Raw genomic sequence first — 12,530 nt, 5'->3', positions numbered from 1 at the left:
CGTATTTCATTGACTGTTGGCTTTGTAGGATTTGTGAGATATTAAATCAATACATCGATATATCAGAGGACGTCCATCCAGACGTGGTTTATGAATTGCTGTTGGGTATAGTATACATTTTTGTATAATATTGTAAAGTAGTGTTGGCTATAATAATTGTTTATTGTTTCAAATGAGGTTTCAGTCTTATTATATCTTATATCTACAAATTGGAGACAAGTTTGAGAAATATACTTTTTCCTGCTGAAATGATGTGGTAATTTATAAATCATTGAATCGGTAAACATTCTAAGTATATGCATATAGCAGTACTGTTGCCTGATAAGAGTAATCATTCAGAAAGGAAACTTATATCTTTTATAGCCCATATGTATGGATTGCCAAATTTCTGGTTAAAGTTGGTTTCGAAATACCATACAAAGCCTGGCGGTTAAGAAAATTAAAATGTTGTTTCTGTATAATAGCATCATCCGGGAATTCAGTTTGGTTAGCGAAGGGGGCAATATTGTTCAATATAGCATTTCCTTGTTAACAGTAACAAGGTGGCGATGATGTAATTAAATTGTGGCTAAAGAAGGCGGAGAGATCTAGTGAGGGTGGGGCTCCTGAGGTTCAATGATCAGATGTGTATGAGATCAACCTTAAAATGTTATATATCACTTGTTGAGATCTTTGTTCGATCTGAAAACATGTCAGATCAGAGATCGAAACATATTCATATTGTGTAAGTTTTGAACAATTAATAACAATTTTATAACAAGTTCGAGTTTCTTTCGTGAGGTTTATAATAAAACAGAAACTTCCTTAACATATTTTTTATCATAAATATCTATTGAAAAAAAATGTTTGTATTAATATTATTCGTATTGTGTTTTGTAAATATCCCCCATTTCACAACAGAAATGGCATAATCAAAATTGTTCTAGTTTGTTGAATTTTCTGTTTCATAATTTACACCCCCCAGTAGCACAGCAGACTGTATAGTTTAGTGCACTTGAAAATTTGTATATAAACATAAATATCATCTTTCTAGAAGTAAAAGAAAGAACAATATGGAAATTATGTTTGTTTGTTTGTAATTAAGCACAATGCTACACATTGGGCTATCTGTGCTCTGCCCACAACGGGTATCGAAACCCGGATTTTAGCGTTGTAAGTCCGCAGACATACCGCTATGCCACTGGGGGCACCCGGTTTCTAGCGTTATAAGTCTGCAGACACTCCGTTTAAACGTATATGTTTATTTACAAATTTTCGAATGCACTACACTCTACAGTCGATTTCCTATTTACAAACGAAAACTGATAAGAACGATTATATTAATATAGTTTTTTTTGTTCTGTATTGATTTCTATTTGACAAACGAGATGCTTAATGTCGTTAATTAATGAACAATTACATTGACATAATGTTGAGTATCATATCCTCCAGCACCAATTCTTTTCTTGCAGGAGAAACTGTTGGAAACACAACTATTTTTTCATTGTCATACCTTGCAATATTGTTACAATGTTTTCCGTTTTTCAATAAACTTGGGTAATAATGTTATTAATTTTATTCCATACCTTCTAGTGTGGATTACCAAATTAGGTTATATGAAACACGCAAGTAAATTCAATCAGATTTTCATGCCATATCCTGTTTCACTAATAATAGGTATAAAAATGTTTGGATAGTATATATGTTAATGTTGATTATTTTGCCTTTCTAACCCACTTCAAATATTGACGATTGGCTAACTTATATTGGAGAAATAGGTGTTGAACGAAGTTTATATTAACTTAATGTAAACTTATTTTTCTCGCATTATACGGTACCACGCTAACGTTTTGAATGCCAATAGAAACAGCTGAAAGACATTTGAATATATATTATTTATTTTTGCTTTTCATATCCTCGGAACGCAATTTTTAGATAGATGATAAAAAAATTGTTGGACTGTCATAAATTAATATTTTTGTGGTCTAATGTCCACCGTTAGCAGAATCAAGGACATACTGGTAGAGATAGCTTATGAAATAATCTGTGTGTTTTTTAACGTGTATATGTTTTTCATAAGTAAACATGGAAAACTGTTATTAGCAGCGAAGAAGTGAAGAGTGACTGAGCAAGGTATAGAAATCTGAGGAAGGTAGTGATTATTGAAATAAATGTTGCTTTTTAAATACTAGATATTCTATTTTTATGAACTCGCGTCTTCCTATTATAGTCCCAGAAAATTCCTGTTTCTATGTTGAGCCTTGCGAAACGATGTAATCTCTCTTCGTATGACTCACGAAAAAAAAAGTCAAAATTAAGAATGCCCCTCCTGTACCTCTCACCCCTTAGTTTAACTAGTGCTTTCTACACGATGCAGTTGGTGGGACAGTCTATACTTGCTGTGTATACAGTCAATACGCGCCCATCTGGCCATTGTTTGTGCCTGAGGGCTAAGATGAGAGAAAGCGTTAGTGCGCGCGCAGTCTGTAACATCCCGCTTGCCTGAGTAAATAAAGCCATCTGTGCCTGTAAGAGTGGAGGCCCACTCACCTCGCCAATATGACAGTTGGCAATCTTTTCTCTCTGTGTCCCACACATTACTTGTGATTCGAAGTACCAAGTCGGAACAAATATATCAGCTGCATCGTGTCTCCTGCTGCCCTCTGTCGAGACTCTTTTTAAACGCTCATGCCATGTTCAAGGAAAAAATGCGGTTATTTTTCCGGAAATCTCCAAGTACAGCTAAAAATATATTCATATAAGTTTTTGATCTTTTTCTAATTTTTAGTCTTCTAAAACTCCATCTGTTATTTGAAACACGAAACAAATAATAAAGTTTCGACCTTCTTAGATCATTATCAGGTTAAGATGATGATGATATAAGGAGGTTGAAACTTAGTTATTTGTTTCGTGTTTTAAATAACATTTTTTAGTATAGATATCAGCCGTCTTTATTATATACACATATTTACTTTAAGCTGCATTTTATTCTCGGTAGGTCAGCGGTAAGTTTATGAACTAACAACACTAAAATCTGAGTTCGATTCCCCGTTATGTGCAGCACGCAGATAGCCTATTGCGTAGCTTTGCTCTAAAGAAAATCAGCACCAATACTAAGCTCTATCATAAAACATTTATAAGCGCCACTTTATGATACACTGTGTGATTTAATTAAAAACGATATTTTATCTGCGACATTTCTTGTGTATGAAACCGTGCGCTTCTGATGCATTGTTTGAAAAAATATGTTATTAAACACCATTTTCTGTGCTTTCAATTTTAGTAAAAACTGAATATTTCTAAAGGAAAATATAGTCAATTTGCTACATCGTAAATAAAGTGATCATGTTGTTTTGAATTTCGTGAAAAGCTACACGAGGGCTATCTGCGCTAGCCGTCCCTCATTTAGCAGTGTAAGACTAGAGGGAAAGCAGCTAGTCATCACCACCTACCGCCAACTCTTGGGCTACTCTTTTACCAGCGAATAGTGGTATTGACCGTCACATTATAATGCCCCACGGCTGAAAGAGCGAGCATGTTTGGTGGGTCGGTGATTCGAACCCGCGACCCGCAGATTGCGAGTCGAGCACCCTAACCACCTGAGGATTGGAACTGAACATGTTAATCATTCGTATGATATGTATTATCCGTTCACAAACGAACTTAGAATTGCCACAAACAGTAACCCCAAATAACATAACTAACTCAAAGTTTTTTTGTACAAGTTGTTGCAGTTAATTCACCTGCATGCTTACACAGTATTATTCCCTGCGTTGTTGCATATCTACCGTTGTATGTTATAGAAATTCATTTTAAATTAGTACAAACTGTATGGAAAACAATGTTTGTGATATTGTGAATAAATGTGTCAAATATGTATAAAATATGTATATACTTTTTCAGACTTTTATGTGAGTGTATCATTTCGCGATGCCCCCTTAGCTTTAACTTGGTGTTTATTGGGATTGTGCATTCTTGGTATACATTTATCTCCAATACAAATTAATTTAATGAAAGAAATAACATACTGCAAGCACACTTAAAGTTTTGTTACAACACACATATCAGTTAGCCTCAGATAAAGTGTCTTAAAACCCAATATAAACATTTCTCAGACGAGGAGACTTAGCCTGAGGTCTTATTACTGAACATATGGCTAGTCCTTATTTTTCGTAAGGTAAAAAATAAGGTAATAGTGTTCATAGTTGAGTCATATCGTCGTCATCATGTCAAATATCATCGTAACCACTAAATCGCATACTCATCTAGCCAATATGTCTTCACACACCAGTCATCATTTAGCCTGTTCTTTATTTAATTACACGCAGTCGTTATCCTATAAAACATGTTTATTCTCTGTTTTCTAACTTTACGTGAAGTCTTAATTAGCATCTATAAATGTTTGAATGCGAAAGATTACGTTTTTGGCACATATAACTGTTGAAACACTAGGAAATATGATAATATTCACTTAAAACTTTACCTTTACATGCTTGCAATCTAAAACATGTTTTACCACATATCCTAAGTATCCCTTGAGGTTAACTATATGTATATATATATCATCTTGTCAAACTTCACTCTTTTAATTTAATTTCCGGACTTCATATTAGTTTTTTGATTTTCTATGCTTTTGAGATTGGAACAATTTTGTTATGATTAAATATCAACAGATATTCAAACAAGTTCTGACAATTTTAATAAACAAAAAATCCAGAAAGTGTACAAGTACCATACAGTAACACTATGACAATCGAATAGCAATCGTTGTCATGGTTAGGAATTGAATCGGTCCAATTTAGTCTAATTATGAATTAGTTACTTACATATTTTTTCACAACTAGATACTGATTAGTTTATATCCTACGTTTCAGCTTCTAATCTGTTGCCATCTTCAGGAAAGTTCTGAGACGGAATGTGTGGGCTGGTAGTAGCTGGGATTTGATCCCGGGTTTTCTGATTACAAACATTGGTATGTTATCTATTCGCTTACATTCTTCAATCAGCTATCTGGGTCCTCCAAGAGGCAAGTGAGTGTCAGAGAATTGCAGTTGTAAATACAGCAATTTAAGTATACCAATAATAAAGCAGTTGAAATACCATTGGTGAACAACATACTCTACGACGTTTTGGCGACGTTTTTCACAAGGAGCCCAGTTTTTAACAAACAACATCGTTCTATACATTTCAACATAGAATAAGAAACATGTAACACTTTATCATTCCTCATACACAGGTCTGATGAAGGCTTCTCCACAAATCTGTATTAAAACCGCCTATACTAATCTTTAAGTACCTTGGAATTCAACTTACCCCACATATAAAAAAAGAGGAAATATAAAACTTCAATTTATACTACTACAATCATTTGTATTTTCCACGGTATTCAACATCTAAAATCCGTTTTCATCACATCAACAAATTTCCTAAGACTATCGTCTAAAATACAGTTACTGAAAGTCATGAACATGATAAATGTGGTGTCCCAGATAATTTCAACTTAGCAAAAACACTAATATCCGCTGTTTACCCTACATTCCCTGTCTCTCTTGTGCTTTAAAAAGATTATATTTTCGTTTATGAAAAATACATACCATTAATGTAAAGTTTAGATTTGATTTTCCTCCTGTAGACTTCCAATAACTGTCATAGCATCAACATGAAGTAGTTCATCACTCCAGAGAATAACATACGATAAATTGGAATAATACTAAGATAATGGGATGTTAACGATAGACAAGAAAGAGAAAGAGAAGCCTCACACTCAGTCACACTCAGCAACACACTCAGTCAACCTAGTATAAATGTCAACAAATTCTGGATACTTACATCGTAATTTGTCCCTTTCTTTTCTTGTTTTCATCATCTGCCGTTTTAAAAGTTTGTTTAATAAACTTACAATGGGATTCCTCATTTCTATGGATAATCTTCACTCTGTAGATGAACGCGCTGATCCAGATAAGCCGTATATGTAGTTGTACATCCACTGCCGTCCTAAGCAGTCTACTGTGCGAAGTTGTTCTCTTTCTGGATATTACTGAAGACTCTTTTCGAAATGCTCTGTCATTTCGCTCTACATCGTCTAAAAATTTCATTATACGAATATTTTAGTTTGAACGACTGTCATATATAAATTCTTTAGCTACAAGAATATTCATGATGGCATTGCATTGCCGAAAGGTTGGTAATTCGACGTAAACGAACTATATAGGTAACGCCGTAACGCTTGCAGCTATGACGATATTCCAAGTGTCAGCATATGCAAATCGTTCCTACCAAGTGCAATAACCTATTATATTTTCAATACCTTTGACCCTGAGTAAAGCAAAATTATTAGCTTTTGAATCAGTTTCGTATCTTTTTTTATTTCTTCAATGACACATATAACCTGAAAATTAATAAACATAAATATATATTTACTTCACCCTTTTTGCACCCTTCTTAACAGATATCCTTTTTTGCACAAATTAGTTTAGTTTATCACGTTTCAATTTAGAAAGATTCCCATGACTTTCTAACATATGAATAAATCTAAGCAGCTTTGACAGAAATGGGGGGGGGGGGGGCGATCATCTTGAAACTTTTAGGAGCATAAACATTGATCCGATACGCACAACGATAGCTTGCAAAAGCCTTTTAGAATGAAAAAAAGTAGATTTGGGATTAGTGCCTATCTTGCAGTCTTACAAAAGTCAAACATTTCACAGAAATATGACTTTTCCCATCCATTTCTCTATATTTCGAACAACTTAGATGTGACTTTACAGAAAGATACCTTGTAATAACTTCCGCAGACTGAAGGAAAAAGAAAATCGCAATGTATATAAACGCCTAATGACATTATCTGCCCCAAGAGTGACTTATAACGTTTCTGTCATTGTAAATAGATCTCTTTACGACTGAATAGTTTATGGATTATAAAGTCACAATTTAGTATGCTCCAATACATCTTTCTCACAAAGAAGTTTCAAGTTAGTTTTGTTTTAAGTGTCCATCCCTCTAAAGTGTATACACCTACCTTGAAAACCATTTTCTCTGGAAACCTACTGTGTCCGAAGATCGTATCGAATAAAATAGAGGGGGGGGGAGGACACATTGACTTCGCTTGCGAATGTTGGCTTTTCTAGTTAACATTATAATTCTTCCGAAATTGCATTATATTTCAAAAATCTAACAAGGTTTCACTTCTTAGGCTGGAAAGATGAATGTTTTTACATGTAGCTCACCATGAGTTTCATTTAATAATAGCAGAATTTTTATGTTGATGTCATTAAATACAAGTTATATCGTGTTTCCACAAGTTATTCGATATAATTTAATGACTTATTTGAAACTCAGTTATATGATTAACTATGAATTCTGTAATGTTTCTGCAAGAATTAATAATTCTTTAAAATTTAAGAAAGACTTCATACATTCTTTCATGAAAACGTCTTTACTAATTAACCAGATTTTGTAGTGCAAAACTAACTAATTGAAAGATATCATCATGATGGTGACATAACCTTGTCGAAACGTTGTACATTTGCTGTTATGTTAAACTTATATTAAAGTTTTTCTTCATTACCCATTCAAGCCGTCTCCAAGCATTAATGGTGCAGGATAAATAAAAGTTTGACGCTATATCTCAGCATATGGTGTTCGAGACATAGTGAAAAACTGAAGGAATTATGTAGATAGAACCAACCCTTCCCCCCATGCATCATGCTTTGCAAAGTGGTTTCGTCTAATTGTCCAATAGGTTTGAATTTCAGCAAGACAGTGACCCAACACCTACTACTTTAAGCAGGACAAGATATGGAGCGAAAGAAGAGGTGTAATAGTAAAAATAATTAAATGCTCTCCTCAAAGTCCAGGGGTATGGTGGTTAGGGCGCTTGGTTCTCAATCTGCGGGACACGAGATAGAAACCCTTAGTCGAACATTCTCGCCCTTGCAGCCGTGGGGTGGTTATCACGTGAAGGCCAGTTCCACTATTCCAAGATTTGTATTGGGTAGATGCTTAACCTCAGATAGCCCTCGCGAAATTTCATAAAACAAACAAATTAGAGTCCATAATAACTGAAAGCCATTGTGGCCCGAGAGAAGCCAACAAGCTTCAACAACTGTGGCACAGTGTGGAGAAGAAATATACGATAATGTGAGCGGTAAACTCAGACAGCTTGATGATATCTATGCGCACATTGTGAGACAATCATCAAATAAAGGGCGGGGGGGGGGGGGTACAAAACACCAGTGAAGTAATGAACAGTATATTTTAAAAACTTTATGAAACCTTCGACAAAGCTACACAATGAGCTATCTGTGCTCTGTCTACCGTATGGAATCGAATCCCGGATTTTAGCGTTGTATATCCGTAAACTTACCGCTGACCAACGGAGGACTCCTTAAAAGAACATATAATAAAATGAATTAAAATAATACCTGTACTTTCTTTAAAGTATAAGAGATCTCAAAGCTTTTACCAGTATTTTATCTTAGTAATTAAACCTAAATATTTCTATAAACTTACGGTAGGACTGTAGGACATTTATTATTTGAAGTGTAACGAATTTCATTTTAAAATAGCTATTTTTACAGGAACATGCCAAGTTAAGTACAAAATTCATGTATCGTTTCGTGTAATATGCTGTGTTTTTATATTACTGATATGTGTTCGTTGAATTTTCTATATATGCATATATTTGTAGTCATAATTACTTATGTCCATAAGTACTTAATAATAACATAGGTATTACATTTCATGGATGTATAGTCCATATAAAAGTCAAAATAATATATTGCTCGTATATTCTTTTGAAATTTAATTTTATGGTATAAATAGCAGGCAAGTTTTTTATTTAGGCTACGGGAAATAGGAAGATGTGTCATAGCAATATTTGAATTGAATTCTCTAGTAAACGGAAGAACGCTTGGATGAATTATATCAATACGTTCAGATCTTGTTTTTTCAGAAAGTTAGATAGCAAAAGTGACAAGTACAACAAAAAACGCAATTGTCATCTAAATTAGGTGAGATTCTAAAGTGACCAATAATAAATTATAAATATCAAGCTGCTCTTTAGAACATGACATAATCCACAGAGCTGAAGATACGCATCAATCATCAGAGTTCATGATGTAAGTTAGCTTAAACACGATGTGTTATTGAATACTTTTACTTCAGAAAGTAACGTTCCGGATTTATTATACTGGTTCAATGTACTGTGTTGGTCAATAGTGCAGTGATGATATCACTAAGTGATATGACCCAACTTGTAATTAAAGTTACTGAATTGGATAAACAACTTTATTTCTTATGTGAAGCCGAGTTCATTGTCACTGTAAAGTATGAAGCTGCGTGCCTTCTAACTGAGGTTATGGGATATAAAGAAATATGTTTATAACATCGTTTTTTTTGTTATTGAAAGAGATCATGAGAGAGAGTCGATATCTCGACGATGCTACGTCTTGTTAGCTAACACTTTCATATTCCATGTATTCATAAAGACCGCAGTATTTTAAAAAGCTAGGCTTTAAGATAATTCGACGAGTATGTAACTTAAGTGCCGAGATCGTCAGCCATTTTGTTAGATTAATTCAAATTGCAGTCTGGCTTTTTAATTGAAATGATATATTTTTCTTCCTTTCTTTCGACTAAAACATCAGAGGAGTTGTTTCACATAACAAGCATTAGTGTGAACATTTATTAAGGGATCAAGTACAGTTTCGTTAACTGGAGTTTACTCATATTACAGATAAACACTTATGGGTATAATGGTGTAATCCATTTATTAAAACCGTAGTTGTGAGAATTACTACTTGAAAATGGAACCTATTTCGTAATGAGTAAAGGATTTTCAGAGATCATAGTTTCGAAAGGTACTTCTTTAAGTATAAACTATAAATGTGTATACATTTTATAAGCTGTAAACTCATTCATTATGGTAAAAGTATATGTTGAAATACAAACAATAAAGTAGATGTATGCTAATGAGGTAATTTATGTCAAATACCCATATTAAAATAATTGCAACCACTGCTTATTACATGTGTACGTTCAAACATTTGTACGAATTGACCTTTTGTCTTAACACACAGTGAAAGTAATGTAAAATGTATTCAATGATAGGCAAATAGATACTTAGACCAGACCAGGGGTTGGAACATTAGAAGAAATAAACGCCTTAAGAATGAACAAAAAGGAATTGTTTAAATTTTCATGCACAAAATCTATATTACTGCAAGTACCTCGACAGCTATACAGAGACTGTTTTCGTTAATAACGATAGCATATGTGGCACAGAAAAATATATTTGTTTTCATTAAGGAAACGGTTTATAAAACAACTCTTTTAGAAATACCAAATTACGTTACGTAATAAATTTTCATAACTAATCCCATTGACTTTTTTGCCTGTCAAATCGTATATTGATAAATTAAAATCTTGACACATAACATAGCAGGTCTGCGTTTTTACTAGGATAATTTCAGTGAATACAATCGTGAGCTTTTCCTAGTAGATTCAAAGTAAACTTCTTTTGTACTTGGTTGGTTTTGTTTTAGCATGAAGCTGTACGATAGGCTATCTACCCCGGGGATTAAACCTCAAATTATAACGTTATAAGACAAGAAGCTTACCGCTGAATCACCAGGAGGACTAAGCTGTAAATAAAACATTTTAGACGGCAAATGCGCTATGTTCAGGTAACGAATCTAAGGTATTTTCGTACTTTATGCTTGCGTGCTCGTGCGTATGTGGAAGTAATGCACAAACTGGCCACTTTCGTATAACCCCTTCCTAATATGATACTATACAGAACTATCAGTTACCGTGATAATAGCCCGCATTGTGCTTGGTGTAGATTCCATAACATATCAAATGGTGCCTTATTCCTCTAGGAATATGATCCAAAGTTTGTTTATAGATATAGCAGACAATTAGGATGACAAAATGGCAAACGCGTCGTCCGAATTCATCCTGAAGATGCTTGATTGCATTGGGATCCAATGCTTGTACTAAGGAGAAGATGATTGAAGTCCTTGTCATTCTTTTAAAACTAATTTCAGGCAATAGAATTCCATCAGAATTGCGAGGTGACCATGACTGACAACAATTCTTAGGTACATTTAGGGAGTTGTTAACATTTCTTAAGGTATCGAAAGACCCAACTCCTGCCCTGAGAGTGTTCATCGCACCCGTAATTAATTTTCGCCAGCTTACATTATTAGAAAAATGTAAACAGTGTCAACTAACTCGTGGTTTTATTCACGTTTTTACTCTACTGTCTTTTCAGAAAAACGGGCATGCGAATCATTAGAAACCTTACGTAATTCACTGTCGACAGATTGTGCTGCAAGCACAACTGAAATCTTAGTTTCTTGTTTGCATTAGATATTAGTAAGTTGCTGGCTTGTTATTGGCTGCAATATGATTGTTTATATACTGTTCTTCTCATGTTACAGTTCGAGACAAATGAGTCCATACTATTGTTTGATGGGATTAGTCAAATGGAATACGGTCGGATGTGTATGGTACTTCTTGTCTGTCTTATTGTCTCCCTCCACCTGTTTTTAGTAATAATGCCCCGGATAGATGGTCACCAGTTATCATGCTTCTTTGAAAATTGTACAGCTATATGATCTTAATATTGTATTGCAGATTAACCATGACATGCCTACATTTCTGCATTCATAAGGTTCAAGCAATCACCTGACAAACCATATGATGAGTTTGTTTTTGCCTATGACAGAATGAAGTGTCCTAGAAATGTGTGTGAAAGATCCTAAGAGTTAGTGCACTTTGACCTAGGTTTTAGCATATGTCAACCATATAAATTACTTCTAGAGGGGATTTCAGTAACACTCTTGCTTATTGTGAATAAACTTAATTATATACAGTGTGATAGCCTTGGCCATTAAACCAACTCTTCCATAACTATTTTTATAATATTCAATATTAAGAGTAAATTTTCGGATTTTATCCCTCTGTAACAATCAAGATCTTGAGTTAGTGCTGCATTTACTCTAATCAGATCATGAATGGCTGTAATAAGACGTAATAAGACTTGTTTCACCCTCTAAAAGCGAGACAAAACCCAATGAGATAACAGGGACTTGGCTATGCTGACCCTACCTCTTATTAAGTGGAAGAACTTATTGCTGTTCCTCGTGGCTACTGAATACTTTTAATGTAACGTAACATAACGTTTTGGAACAACATGAAACCTATTGGTCCATCTCGGCTGTTCCATCCTCTAAACTAAACTAAAACTATTAATAATCAAATTTAAAAAAATATTAAAGCCAGCCCTTATCATTTATATACTTATCTAGCTTTCTCTTAAAGTAACTTAAATTTACTGCCTCCGCAACAGCCGAATGCAACCCATTCCAAAGGCCAACCACCCTGTTAGAAAAATAAAACTATCTTAGCTGAAGATGACTTCTACCCTGCCACAATTTATATCTGTGTCCCCTTGCCCTACTATTCTCATTGGTAAGTATGGAAAAAGATGATGCATCAACACTATCAATTCCCTTTACAATCTTAAACACCTCAATCAGATCCCC

General features: G+C 34.3%; 1 protein-coding gene across 11 annotated transcripts in view; it reads left to right on the top strand.

Annotated features, from left to right (window-relative positions):
* The window catches only part of LOC106458029 (forkhead box protein P1-like), a 255,864-nt gene that overhangs the window by 57,545 nt on the left and 185,789 nt on the right, over positions 1–12,530 (top strand). The window contains exon 2 of one of the 11 annotated variants that reach the window (XM_022384154.1): positions 4,854–4,951. The exons of the other annotated variants lie outside the window; for them this stretch is intronic. The gene's annotated coding sequence lies outside the window, so the exon portion shown is untranslated. The remainder of the gene's footprint in view (positions 1–4,853; positions 4,952–12,530) is intronic. 11 annotated transcript variants of the gene reach the window in all.

This window comes from Limulus polyphemus, unplaced genomic scaffold (assembly GCF_000517525.1).
Source record: "Limulus polyphemus unplaced genomic scaffold, Limulus_polyphemus-2.1.2 Scaffold406, whole genome shotgun sequence".
Classification (NCBI taxonomy): domain Eukaryota; kingdom Metazoa; phylum Arthropoda; class Merostomata; order Xiphosura; family Limulidae; genus Limulus; species Limulus polyphemus.
Note: the sequence above shows the minus strand (reverse complement) of the source record. Positions and strands in the feature narration are given on the sequence as shown.